General features: G+C 48.6%; 2 long non-coding RNA genes across 3 annotated transcripts in view; both read right to left on the minus strand.

Moving 5' to 3' along the window:
- LOC109280905 (uncharacterized) overlaps positions 1-14332 on the minus strand; it is a 193315-nt gene extending 178983 nt beyond the window's left edge. The window contains exon 1 of one of the 2 annotated variants that reach the window (XR_009464408.1): positions 14214-14327. This is a non-coding gene — a long non-coding RNA (uncharacterized LOC109280905). Of the gene's footprint in view, positions 1-14213 lie in introns of both variants that reach the window. The other variant, XR_009464409.1, reaches the window with a different exon arrangement.
- On the minus strand, positions 841-2899 carry LOC109280906 (uncharacterized). Its single transcript, XR_002087367.2, has 2 exons — positions 2405-2899; positions 841-1222 (listed from the first exon to the last, which is right to left on the minus strand). It is a non-coding gene; the product is annotated as an uncharacterized LOC109280906 (long non-coding RNA).
- Positions 14333-14449: the final 117 nt, after the last annotated feature.

Below are 14449 nucleotides of genomic sequence, written 5' to 3' on the forward strand. Positions count from 1 at the left end.
CTGGAGACATCTTTGGGTTGGGAGGATGCATCTTTCATTGCTTCCTGTAGAGAGGTTTGCCTTACTCGTATCTTCCCTTTCACCTTGATGTCAGCATTGCATCCAATTATCCAACAGTTTTCACTGGCGGAGATGCAGAGCCGAGTGCTTTCTGCACACAAAATGGCACAGATTTGCATAATGATTTCACGCACATTTGACCTCACTTTTTTTCTAAATGCAAAGATAGACACTGACTTATCTCTCTCTGTGCCTTCCATTTACGAATCTGTCTTGCGCTCCTGGGCTTTTCCTTGTGTTCTCAGAAAAAACCATTTAATATATTGAAACGTTAATATAAAAGAGCATGTTAATGTATTCAAGTAAAACAGAAGTTAGTCAAGTTGTCTTATTCTTCATAATCTTATTCTTTGCGTTGAAGCCTTTATGATTTTCTAGTCAAGAGGATGGCATAGAATTAGCTATTGTATAACAGAATCTGCACCACATTTCTCAAAACACTGTCACTTTTTGTTTAGCGGGAACCAATATTCTCTTTCAATAACTGCACTAACATCTATTATACCTTGGAGCAGGATCAGCTGAAGAACAGGTGTCCACTCCAGACTATTTTCCTTCAGATCTACAAGTCACTCGTGCCAAGTTACTGACAACCCAGGCACAAATACAGTAGTAGTGTTTAGACCCTCATCAAGATCTCATCAGCCAAGAATCAATTTACCAAAGCTTGGGTTAAAAGCAAAAACGTTTCATATTTTGCCCCTCTCTTTGCTGACACAAGAGTCCCCATGGCTCAAGCAAACTCCTGGGGGATGTTGGCGGAGTAAAGAGACTGCTGGATGAGGCCCAGGAGCACTTTAATGCAATTCAGATTGACAAGATGGTTTTCTTTATTCAAAACCAAAACAAGAGCAGAGGCTGTAGAAGGTAACAAAGCTGGGCCTGGCGGAGAGATCTGCCATCACCTGGGTCAGACCACCTTGCCCAGTCTGCTGCGTCACACAGGGGCAGAGAAAAGATGTCAACAGGGTTTGTTTTCTTCCCCTCCACTTTTCCTTTCCCACTTGCAGCCTCCTGCATTTCAGGCCTTCATGCAAAGAAAAAAAGCCCTGGCACCTTAGCAGCTCGAAGCAGGAGAATAAAAAGCAAGCTCTCTGAGAAAGCCGACGAAGAGTGAGAAACTCCTGTGGAAACCAGCTGCCGCCTTCTCTGCCTGTGCTGACTATTTTGGAGAGAGGGAGAAAATTAGGAAAAGATGGAAGTGTCACAGCCCGTGCTAAGGCCGTACAAGCAGGCGTGGATACTGCACCAAGGAAGGAGCCCCACTAGGTTTCTCCGACCCGAGGAAGTGGAGGAATGAGGGCGAGGCGACCAGGCTAACAGCTAGCCCTGCAGAGGCACAATCTCACCCCCTGAATCACTGGGCTGGGGGCAAACTCCCAGGTGGCCTGGGATTGCTCGTGGATAAATGGGGAGAGGGGAGGGCTGGGAGTAGGGTTGCCAACTCGGACTGAAGCTATTTCCAGAGATTTTTTTTCCTCCAACTTGATGTCAGGTCATTAGTAAGGGTGCAATGAAAGGGATTTTTTGGGCTGATACAAATGGCAGATTTTTAACGAGTCGTATCAGTCAATAACAATCCAATTGCCGATATGAAGCCAGGCAGCTTGGAAAGTAGCATCTGGCTGCTAAGTCCGTTGTGGAAGAAGGGACAAGGGGGGAGGGAAAGGACATGGCAGGGGGGCAGATTGAGGCCCCCCGTGGTGAGGGAGGGAGTGGGGCCGAGGCAGGGGCAGGCACTGCACAGCCAGGCCAGAGTGCAGGATGGAGCCGCAAGCAACTCATCCAGGGTGTCCGGGGGGTGGCTCCCGCCGCTACGCACACCCCAGTAGGGCATGGAGGGGGGCGCGTGCCCCCGGATCTGCAAACAGGGCGAGGGTGAGCTGCTGCTGCAGGCTGGGGCCATGGGCAGCACTGGGCTATTCCTGGCAGGGAGGCTGGGCTGGACTGCACTCAGGGCAAGCAGTGGCGGTGCTGGGAAGAGGGGTAAGGGGGCAGCCTGCTGTCACCCCAAAATTCACTGTAGCCCCCCCCACCCAGTGCCACCACCACCCACCCCAAGTGCAGCCCCAGCCCAACCCCCCCAGCCCAGCCCCACCCTCTGGTGGCAGCCCACCCTTGCCCTGCATGCAGATCCATGGGCACACCCCCCATGCCCTCCTGGGGTGCATGCCGCAGCGGAAGCTGCACCCCCCTGCACCCCTCAGACAAGCCGCTCGCAGCTCTGTCCCGTGTCCCGCCCTGGCTGTGCAGCGCCTGCCCCTGCCCCACTTCCTCCCACCCCCACTGCTGCTGCCTTGCTCTGCCCCCCCCCCCCACGCCCCTTCCCTCACAACAGACTTACCAGCGAGACCCGGCTGCTCTCCACAATGCTAGGCTGCGCTCCTGGCCGCCTGCGTGCTGCGCTGTGGCTGCACGCGTGCCCGAGGCATTTGTCAGCGACATTATCGACCACATCAGCCAAAAAAAGCTGATTGCCGATACTGTCAATTTTCCTTATACCAGTGCTGATCTGATATGGGACCGACATATCTGTGCACCTCTAGTTGTTAACCGTACTGTTCAACACATTCACAATATCAATCTCCCGGATTGCTTTCAACAGTCACTGGGAGATCGATGCTGATTCCAGTAGACTCCTGGCCAACCCAGGAGGGAGTCACCACCCAGGGCAAGAAAGAGAGATCAGAAGTAGATCACATGGAGATAGAGCACGTCTAAGCCCCTGGAGCTCAGCTTTCTCCACTGGGTACAGGTACAAGGAGCAGAGGCTGTTTCACACAAGGTCACATTGGCCTCCTCCCACCCCTCCTAAAGTTATGGACACAGGGGAGGGACACAAAGCAGGACTTGCCATTGCCACCTCTCTGGAGATTGGCTGGCTGCTGTTGCTCAATGCTTTCCATCAGCAGGGAGCAAGCAGCACAGACCCTAACTAACCAGGAGGTGGACAGACGCATTCAGCAGGCAACATGAATGTGGAATAACCCCGCTTCCCTGTGTTCAAACAACTGCCCCAGTGGAACTTCCCTTTTCTGCAATATCTTAGGGCCCTGCTACATGTTCAAATTCAAGCTGGATAGAAAGGAGCCATAGAGTTATTGCACATGTTCAAGCACTAACCTTGTAGCTGGTTGGCTCTTTTACAGCTGGATGGACATTCTTATTGCATGATAATTGCTGCACACATGTAGCTGGTCTACATTTACTGACTCTGCGATTCACCACTTAATTGCATAATATACGTAACATGTAGCAGGAACCTTATTTACAGCCTCCGATTAACCCATAATCCCACAACATGAGATCCTGATCCCTATCTCGCCCTGATTTTATAGCACCCTCCACAGTCCATTTTAAAAAAAGACACTTGTTCAAACAGGAAAAATTTTACATCGCGTTATTACAGCTCAGGAAGGAGGCATGGCTTAAACTTGCACTTAATTACTCCCAGTTCTGCGAGACTGTTAAAGATCCAGAACGTGAACCATATTTCCAATACCAAATGAAGGCACCCATTAAAGTTCACACATGCACACTCCCACTTGCCGAACTGCAGAGCATGGAAGCTGGCCCCTAGCAAAATACTCAGAATTGCAACGTGGCAAGTAAAACTATTTTTTTTTTTTTTAATTATAAATTAGCAGCCCTACCCAATTGTTCCAAATTGATTTTCCACTGCAAAGGATTTCTAAAACTGGGATACCGATATTGAATTGCAGAGGAGAGAGACACTACCACAAATATCTTTCAGTAAATCAAACCGCAGTCTAGTAAAAAAGGAGCTACATTTGACAGTTATTTCTGAATTTTTATGTAGATACAAAATTTACTCTGGATGTTGATCTGTAATAATAGGTCATCTCAGCCTAACTAGCTTACACATAGTGTAACAAGCATGGACTTCGAACTGCTGTGATCTCAGCATTTGTTACGGGGATGAAAACTTCTGAGTTTTATCTGGTTATATCCTCCTCCCCACCCACCCGCCAAGGTGTAATCTGATTAGCACTGGGTTGGGGACTGCCTGATAGTTAAGGGCTTGCTTTACTGTTAACTAAATTAGATCCCTTCTAAACAAGTTCTGCAGTGAAATGTTCCTTCCCCTTTGGAAAAAAAAAAAAGTTAAGGAATTTCTGGGCAATATTTAATGGGACATAACTTTGAATAAAGGGTGCAGTATTTTTCCATCTCACTGTCAACAGTTTGCTGTTCTTTTTAGGAATTAAAGCAGGAAGGGGGAGGAGAGAGAGAAAAAATAATAGCTCTTGTACTTTTCAGGACTTGACTTTTCATCAATCCACAGTTTATTTACTGCTACAGGAATATGAACACCAAAAGGGTAGTAAAAGGCTGTTTTATATTTGCTCTAACTTTTTATTACAAGTTTTGCTCACGATGCTACGTTTGTTAGAGAAAAGACTTTTCCCCTCTAGAAACATAGGATTTTTCCTCCCTTCCAAGTAAAAGGACATAGATCTAAGGAAGGACTGACTGCGGCTACCAGTTGAAAATATCCAATTCTACTGCGCAATGTTCTCTCTTTTTTAATGTATTTAAAGAAAAACTATAGCCATTTCATAAATTTACTAATCTATTTCTTTAAAAAACAAAAAACAACCCCACAGGTATTACAAGCAAATCCATCAACTTCACTACATGTTTCCTTACCCAGGACTTATCTACATGGAGAACAGCCCGTGCTCACTAGGTCCCTGCTAATCCACACCATGGCCATATTTACACTCTAGGCAATGTTGCCACCAGGACTTTCGGCTGCCTCACAGATACCTACCGTGCCGTACTGCCAGAGCACACGCACCCTCGGCAGGTGTCACCAGCAGCAAAAACAGCTGCTATTGCCATACTGCAGAAGGGTGTGGACCTACTGGCACCTGCGGGTCCACACGGGAAGTTGTGGGGGTCACTGGCTTACCTCAGATTTGCATGCAGATGTACATGCAAGAGACAACTTCTTTTGATCAAACTTGATCAGGTAGATAGACACCAAAGAGAGCCTTGGTGCAGCTAAAAATCAATCCACTTTGGAAGTAGATTAACATAAACAGCATACAGGCAGTCTTAACAAGCGTGTCCATGCTGAGAATTGGCACAACGTATCTATCAGGCACTACATTCACTTCCTCGCTGTTTCAAACCAGCTTCCCTGCAAGCTCCCAGTGTAGACAAACCCTTAAGCAGTTAGCTCTGCTTGATGGTGTGAACTCTTTGGGACAGGCACCATCTTTTTCTTCTGCTTGGGTACAGCGACTTACACCCCATATTGTAGCCTGGGACCAGAGCGCCACACCATTACAGTAGTAAACAGCATCCCTCATGTCTTTGCGTTTGTTAATTTAGTTGCTACAAATGTTTAAAGTCACATGAGAATGCCTGGGAATTCAGCCCAGGAATTTAGCTTGTAAGCAGAATTGTGTTTCTGGAGATTACCGACTTGAACAGTAAATAAATAGTTGGGGGGAAGAGTCCCCGAAATAGTCATTGAGATGATTGATTCCATTCGAAATAGACTGCTATGTCTCACTGACCTACCTACCGAGAGTCAAGTCCTGGAAGTTTTTAGTAACCATAGTCCTTTCTATAGATGCTGAGCAGATCCCAGTTCAGGCTTGGATTTACCATCAACATCTGAATTTAGGGAAGATTGATTTAAATGATCAGACTGGCCCCTCAGCCAGAAAGAGCTAGAGGGTCTTGTCTGCATCCAGCAACATCCATAAAGATTTCCTTTCATTCATTTCAGCCAAGCGGCATCTCTTCTCTACAAGGGACGCTAGCTAAGTACAAATCACATATGTCACAGTGCAGGTAGAGTCCTTCATCTGCAAGGATGACCCCGCACGTGACCGCCGGCAGCGGAAGCCAAAAGCCAGCAGCCAACCCGCTGTGGCCCGGTGGTTGGGAACCTCTGGTCTGGATGGACCAAACTAGGGGGGAAAAAAAAAAAAGACTAATTTGGGGGCTACCATTTGAGCTGGTTGGGAACCAGTTAGTTACAGAGCTTCTAGGAAAGTGAACTATTTTTAAAAACAAGCCATTGGCAAAATATATTGAAATTAGTGTGAGACCTAATCAGACTGACATATCTACAGGCAATTGGCTAATATCTTCTGCCAATTAAAAGCAGGAGGAAGGGAATATACAGGAGTGTTGAATCTCTCTCACCCTCATAATACTGGCAATATTTATAAAAGCAGAAGCAGGAAGAGAGCCTGCTCAGGTAGGACTTCTAAGATACCAGACAAACCAAATCTCTCTCCCAACATCTACAGTTATAATGTCTCCTCCTACAAACCTCAACCTAGACGGGTAACTTCATAGACTTGAAGAATCCTAGTCCTGCCTCCACCTGGGCCAATTCCAACTGAATAAATGAGCCCAGAGAGTAAAGCTCTTCACGTGATCTTGTAACTGTATGGCCTTTAACGTTATTTGGGGCTTTGAATACAGAGACCTCATTCTGCTCGGTGCAGTGGCAGACACACGAGGGAATCCATGCCAATGTTTGGAAGCTGGTTGATTTGAACACATAAATAATGGTAAGAGGGAAGCTGGGTTGCTGTCACACTCTCCTTAGCGGGCAGGAACAGGTTAGGTCCGATGCTGAATTTCAAGTTGACCTCTGTGAAAATGGTTTTTACTTTCCTGCTTTTGACAAGACAGACACAAAGTGGAAGGAGAGGGAGGACAATAAAAGGCAGAGGAAGATGCAGCATTTGTTGATGTTCTCAGGGCACCGAGCAGCTGGGCAGTCATGGATGGAAGCTGTGGTCTGGCAGGTCAGCCACAACAGCTGTTGCTCTCTAGACCCTGGCAGGTTTCCCACTTCAAGATCCGATTTGCCTGAGCAGGTCTCTCCCCTTCACATTCCCAGGCTGGACAGAGCTGCTCATCTCAGCCCACTACATTGCTGCCATGCAGTGCAGTTGGTGTTAGTAAAAAGCTGCTAGAAGGAAGATAGCAAGAGAGGGGAAAAAACAATTGGAAAAAAAAACACAGAAGGAAAGGCAAAGCTTGCTTTCATGTGCATCCGGCTGGGGTCCTTGCTGGCAATAGCCAGGAGTCCTTGTGGTTGAGCTGGTCTGGAAGTCTTGATGGCTGAGGTTCAGCAGAGGCCAGGCAGCCTTTTCTGGGACCCCCGGGCTCTGCTTCAATATTTGGGTTCCTAAAAATACCCTTTTAGGGAAAGACAAAAACAAAAACCAGAAAACAAAAAAAACCCACAACTCCAAAATGGGAGGCCGGTAGATGGAGCAGCCCCAGCCCCTCAAGACCCTGGTCACCAATCAAGAACAATCTACGGACACCTATTCGTTCCTTCATTACTTATTTTATCCTCTTGGTTATCTGTCATAACCTTAAGTCCTTGAGCTACAGGAAAAGTCCTTCTAAGTAGGGCTAATATAGTCAGTCTGCTGTTCATGCCCCTTCTATAAACAAGCATTATAAATAGGCAAGTGTAACATTTGATGAACTTTCACTTACTTCCCACAATGAAGCTCTCAAAGAGGGTAATCTGTAGGCCCCCCAGCCCTCTCCTCAACTACCTAAAATTATTCAGGTGCTTAAGTGCCGGCAGAACCAGATCAATTGTTACTGAAAGCTGTGAAGTGCAAAATAAACCCCAAGCAAATGCTGGGCAACTGCAACAGAGGATAGCGCTGGGTTATGTTTATACACTAAATTGCATATTATTTTGACTATCAGCACAAGGCAGTGACCTATGGTAGGAATCACATGAAGCCAAGGCAAGATGACATGTGCTTTGGAAAGGTTTCCCGTTGCTATAAATGTCTCTCACGGCAGACAGCCTCAGTCCATCCAGAGAACATGAACATAAAGCTATGCTGTCCCAGCCTGTGCGCGTAAAATGCAAGCCCTTTGAGGCAGGGAAAGGGACACTTGGTTACTTAGTACCATACCCCACTGCATGGCACTGTGTACAGATGAGTTGGGTTGGTTTTCAAAAGCCACCAGGAGGAAACTAGGAAGGTGTCCTACAACACAAATTCCTGCCTCCTCCCATCAGCTGGGTTCTCTGGTAGCAGAGATTCCCCATACTTGAAGCAACACCCATGCAACCAAACCCACACACCACGTTGATTAAGACTCAGGCTTAAAACAGAGCGGGTTTCCATTGTCAGGTATGGCAACAGAGTACTACTGCAAGGGAAGGAAGGAAATGAAGCACAGTTGGTGTTAATTATGCAAAATAAGATGTGATTTATCGGATGTGAGTAATGCAAGGATGCGAACAACAGGTGCCTGATAAGGAGGAGGAAACCCAGCACTTCCATCTAGGCAGTGGAGGTGGACAAATGTTGTCTCTCCATTTGCATTGCAGAGATAACATTACTGAGTCACCTCAAAGTGGTTTAGGCTTCGTTTCAGAGATGTTTGCAAAATGATTTAAGAGCTTCAGATAGGCAGGAGAAGGACTATTGCTATTTCACAACCCCTGTGTTATATGTAACCCCTTACCTCCATGCCACGGTACAAGCAGTTGAGAGGGTGCCTGTCAGAGCCAATAAGGTGGCAAGATAAGAACTGACAAGCTAACGGATCCTCTGTTGTAAAACCTGGAGGCTCGAACTCCGCATCCACCCTTCCCAACTGCCAACGCAGGATGCTGCTCCTACCCAAACCTGTCTGGAGAGAGTATGGGTGGAGACTCACCACGCAAGAATAAATCTGGGTATCGCAGGTTCTAGATCTACAAGTTCTGTGAACTGAAGAGGACGGCACGAGAGAAGAGAGGTGTCAGACAGAGGCAGCCCTACATCGGCCCACACACCCACACAAGTCTCAGCGGTGCATTTGTTCAAGCCGAAGAGCCCCATCCAGTCCTACTTCCTATGCAGGCGTGACAGAAGACCTTCGCCTGTCTTCTCTCCATATCTGTCTGGAGCTGTGGCTGCAGGCTCCAAATCTGACCATCTGCCAACCTGGCAGGCAGCATTTCATCTCTGCCTCCTGAACAGGCTTCCTGCTGATCATTTTCCCAGCCATAACAGACCTATTATAGTAACTCTTGCTAGCGATGCACGACTACTCTTAGCAAGACGTTAGCAAACAGACTCTGACATGGGTATGACCAATACATATGATTAGACATATACAGTTAACTATCTCCTGTTTCACCTATTCCATTCCTGGCTTGAATCACACAGGAGCTACACAGAGAAAGAGCATGCTATGAGCTGCAGTGCTCTGCAGCAGAAAAGTACTCTCCAGGTATACAGCTTGGCTTTCAGCAAAAGAGGAGACCACGACTATGTGTTATGGGCCAGAACCCAGGACACAAGATGCCTGTAGGAGTTGGGCCATAACATACCACCAGCCGCTTTCCTAATTTTAATGCAAAGTTTCCATTCTGTATTTTCCCTTCGCATAGCATGTTTGGAAAGAGTTAAGTAAAAAGAAACGAGTTTTCAGGATTACATTTGCAACAGATGGCAAAACTGCCCATATGGGCATCTTTTGGTTACCAAAACCAAGACCAGGTTTATTGAAAAAGCTCTTTGCATACTGTTATTTGAGCCCACAGGCACTGAAATGATGCAAGCAAATTCAGGACTGCATACACAATTTGCTCCTTGGACGCTGAGCAGCCCACATACTCCATGTGCACACTAAATCAGCAGAATACCATATACAAAAACTTCCAGGAAAGGGCTCAAAACAGAGGCAGCACCCCAACATGCTAACTCCTCACATACATCATGGATTTAACTTAAAGATACAAAGCAAGTAGCCAAAATTTTTCCTGTTGGCTACACATCTGACATGGCTCAGCAGAACAAGTTATGCATTCCCGGGTGAGCTGCACTTTCACTTACTAAACTGCCTTCATATTTGCCTTTTTCAGATGGTAGATTAGGAACTATGCATTTCCTAAAACCACCTACTTTTGGCCAAAGCCCACACACCCTTTTTGGAGGCCTGCCAGCCCACATTCTCACAACACGCAGATTTGGAGATCCACGTTAGAAAACCAGCCATTCCAAAGTGAACAGCAAAGGAGACTACTGTCTGCTCCTGGAACACTGAGCTTAATCCAAATTCTCCTGGCCCAGAGTCTTGCTACAGAAGGGAGTGGGGAGGGAGGAAGGAAGTGTCTGAACGGACTGACCTCTCTGAACATTAACAAGCATATGGCTTGGTTTACGCGTATGCCTAAGATCTTTAACATGGATTCCATGCTTATGAAAGGTGCGGGCTGGAGATCAAACAACAGGCAACAGTAGCATTAGCTTCCTACATCTGTGCTGCCACTGTCTCCACCACCATGGAGCTGTTGTGCACCATGACAGGGACACGTGTCTGCAGGCCCAAGACCACTAAACATGTTTCACATACAAGTTGGAGCAGGGAGATTCCTCACCCAGGATCCTGTCCCTGGCAATGACCAGTGCCAGCTGTTTCACAAGGAAGTACAAGAAAGCCCACAGTAGGAAGTTTTTCCTGCCATGTCCCTCTAGGCAGGATTGGATAGTGCTCTGGAAAGGAGGGTTATCTCCCTGCCAAATCCTTTAGTATGTCCTACACTCATTCTGGCTATTCTTGCATTTATGTGAATGCCTAGTCCCATTTTTAATCATATTAAGCTACTGGCCTCAGTGGTAGCCAGCAAAAGCCACTGCCCAAGATAACTGTGGCATTTCCCCCCTTCAGTTTACAGGTATGCCACTTTTCATTTTTGTTGAGGGAGCAGGTGAGAAACATCAAACATCTGAAGGGTGGTTATGAAGAGGATGAAGATAGACTATTCCTGGTGGCTTCAGGAAACAGGACAAGAAGCAATGGTTTTAAGCTGCAGCAAGGGAAGTTTAGGTTGGAGATTAGGATGAACTTTCTCAATGCAAGGGCAGTTAAGTATTGGAACAGGCTACCCAGAGGGGTTGTGGAATATCCATCCTTAGTCAGGGACGATCCTGCCTTGAGCAAGTGGCTAGGCTAGATAACCTCCAAAGGTTCCTTCTAGCCCTACTTTTCTCCGATTCGATACTCTCCAGACAGTCAGGCAACACGGCCAAAACCTACAGGACAGGCTGTGCTAACACTGTAGTGTGGATTAGTGGTTCCCAACTTTCTTATACTGCAGACTGGCAAGCTATTTAATTTACATATTCAAGTTTAATTTGTATATTTACATTTAATTTACATGTTTAAATTTAATTTTTATGTCAAGGGGGGGAGGGGGGAGGTTGTGAGGATCAGATCGGGTTGGGGCATCACAGCCGCAGGCACCAGGGGACTCTGCGGGGGGGGGGGGGGGGGGGGGGGGGGGGGGGGGGCTGCGCAGGCAAGTGGGCCGGGGGACCCAGCTGGGGCTGCCTCAGAAGAAGGGGATCTGCTGCCTTTCCTACGAGCAAGCAGCAGGGCCGCCTCCCCACCCTGGGCATTTCCCCACTCGCATTCCCCCACTCCCAGCCACAGGCAGGGCTGGGGGGTCCTGCCTGGCCCAGCACAGGCCCCGGTACCTGTTGCACGGGCAGCACCTTACCAGGCATGGCCATGGCAGTGGGAGTGAGATGGGGCACATGGAGCCAGCTGCCTTCCTCCTGGGCCGGGCCTGCCCTGCCCCCCAGCTTTAAACCTGCATGCGACTGCTAGCAGTGGAAGACAAAACCTGGCAGCCAACCTGCCACAGCCTGGTGGTTGGGAACCTCTGGTCTGGATGGACCAAACTGGGGGTGGGGGAAGAGACTCATTTGGGGGCTACCATTTGAGCCGCTTGGGAAGGACAGCCACGGTGGTGTTGATGGTGGGTTGTAAAAGGCAGTGCCTACACACTACATTTGTTTAGCCTTTTAACACCCCTGACTAAGACTGATTGTTTTTCAGACTGATCATGTCATGGGAAACTAGGATTTCAACTTAAAAGCATAAACGAATGGGCTGGGTAGATGTGTTGCTTTGCAATACATGGAGCACTAACATTTCGACTGTTCAGAGGCCAAACTGTTCTTTGCGAATACAAGCAGGTTTTTAAAAAGAAAAAAAAAAAAAAAAGAGATCATCTTCACAATACCCTCACAATACAGCAGGACCAATGGGATGATTATGACATTCTTGTATGTGTCCTATAATAATCTGTCTATTCACTGCTGATATAACCAAGCTTTTTCTTCATTTGGCAACTTCCGTGATAGCCTCCATTGCCATATGTATTTGGGCAGAGAAGCTTGATGCCAGAAGCCTGCTCAAATGAGACTCAGCAGACCCCACCTTGCTGAAAACACATTAGCTACAGCTCCTCCGCCTGAGTCCAACCTTTGCGCACTGGCACATGATGCTTGAATTCTTCTGCATATGCTCCATGCAGTTCTGTGTCTAAAACTCACAACGTGGAGAAAGGAACCGGCCAGATGGGCATTTGACATTTGAACACACCCACTCCACTGGCCTGGAATACGTGCAGCTGCTCAGGCACTTCCTCCCCGACTGTGTGACAGGGCTGTCAGAAATGTGGAACCTTAGTGTGCCTCCCTCATGTAAGTGTAGGAGTACCTGTACTTGGCACTTGCCTGAGGATCTCACTGTGCTGTACAAACATTAACCAGTAATCACTAGTGATCCCATAAGTTAAACCTTTACATAAAGCTGGGCACAAACTGTCCATTTCAAATAGCATCTTGTAGTCTGTTACAAGGATTACGATTAGGAAAAGTAATCTTAAACAGAGTACTAACAATACTTGAAACTGCATCACCCTTGGGAACAGAAGCAGCAATAGTTCAAGTATCACATAGGGCTCAATCGTGACACTAGAACTGGAGGAGGGTCACATTTCTTCACTCACATCAGGATTTGAGACAAAAATCTGAACACCTCTGAGGATGTGCAAAAGTCCAGGTGAGTTGTGTACCCCAGTACTCAGCTTTGTGAATTAGCCCCAGAATTTCAGAAGGCAGCCCCAAGTAACTAAGCACTCACTTAATATCTGCTCTTCTACCTTCAGTTTCCAAAGTGAAACTATCAACCTTGCATTAGGTTTCAAAAGTTCCATTATTTCTACCAGAAGGGAACTCCCTGATAAAACAGGCCCTGCCTCAGACACATGCAATATCCAGAAACACTAAGTGGTGTCAACAGCCACCCTGCAAGAAGACAAGTGTGAGAGAAAATGGATGAAATCTGCACAGAGATGATACTGCTTCAATTAGAGGCCACTCATACAAGGCACCAGTCCGATGAGAGGCTCCTGTGGAAATCACCTTCTACGCCTGCCGGCAAATACAGAAACGGGGAAGGAAGCAGAGGAAGAAATGAATTAATAGGATTTTTAAAAACAAACACAAAAACCCCTCTAGTTTTTCCATGACCCTGACTTCTGATAAATTCCCAGCTGGCATCAAGCCTCATCTCTAGGGGCTTCTCCCTAAAGCCTATGGCCAGTCCTTTGCTTCATTTATGTACACTGGTGGCCCTCGCAGTTTCGCCTCTTCAAGGCGTCATTGCTAAGGCCTTAAGCCAGGATTACAGCGTGGCAACACGGAGCCTGCAGCGATGCTGTCGAGCTTCCCGGACACCCAGCCGCCCCCTGGGCAGCAGCGCAAGGACACCTGTGCTGCCCTCCCTTTGCACCCGCTGCACCAAGGGGAGAGAGACACAGAGGGCAGAATCGGGGCTCAGGAATGTCTTGTGCGACATCGCAGCCCCGTGAGGGACCGAGACCCAGAGCCACAGCTGCCACCGTAGCACTTGGGCAGCTCGCAGCAGGCCACAGCCGGCCCCAGGCTCCTTCCAGCACCAGGAGAAGGAGCTGCTGCCTCCTCTCCCACCCGCTCACTTGCCAGTGTCCTCTCCCCCTCCATCACGGGACAACGAGCGCAGATCTGCCCCCCCCCCCCGGGCGCTGCCTGTAGCTCGTGCCCGCAGGCACGTCCCAAGGGGCAGCCGGAGCCTGCGGGGGGGGCGGAGGCGGCCAGCAACCCGGTCCCGCGTGGGGCGGCCCCGGGGGGACGGCCCCGGGGGGACGGCGCGGTGCCAGCCCTTACTGCGAGGCGGGGGTACGCGTGCACGTGCCCGTTGCACGCCCACGTGCACGCGCCCTGGCACCACCCTCCCCCCCCAGAGCACAAGTGAGTGGCGCCCCCGCGGGCACACGCTGCGGCACGGCGCGTTACCTCGGGCCCGGCTAGGGGCGGTGCGCGCGCAGCTGCCGCCTGCCTCCATTCATAAAAAGCCGCAGCCGTCTCCAACCTTCACAGCCCGCGACGCGCTCCTTTCCGGCCCCCCATTCATAAAAAGCGAGCGGAGCATGCGCCCTGCGGCCGCGGTGCCCACCCATTCATAGAGTCGGGCGGCCGCGCATGCGCAAAGGGGGGTCCCTACCCTCCCATTCATAAAATAGCCATTTTCC

This window comes from Alligator mississippiensis, chromosome 9 (genome assembly GCF_030867095.1).
Source record: "Alligator mississippiensis isolate rAllMis1 chromosome 9, rAllMis1, whole genome shotgun sequence".
Classification (NCBI taxonomy): domain Eukaryota; kingdom Metazoa; phylum Chordata; order Crocodylia; family Alligatoridae; genus Alligator; species Alligator mississippiensis.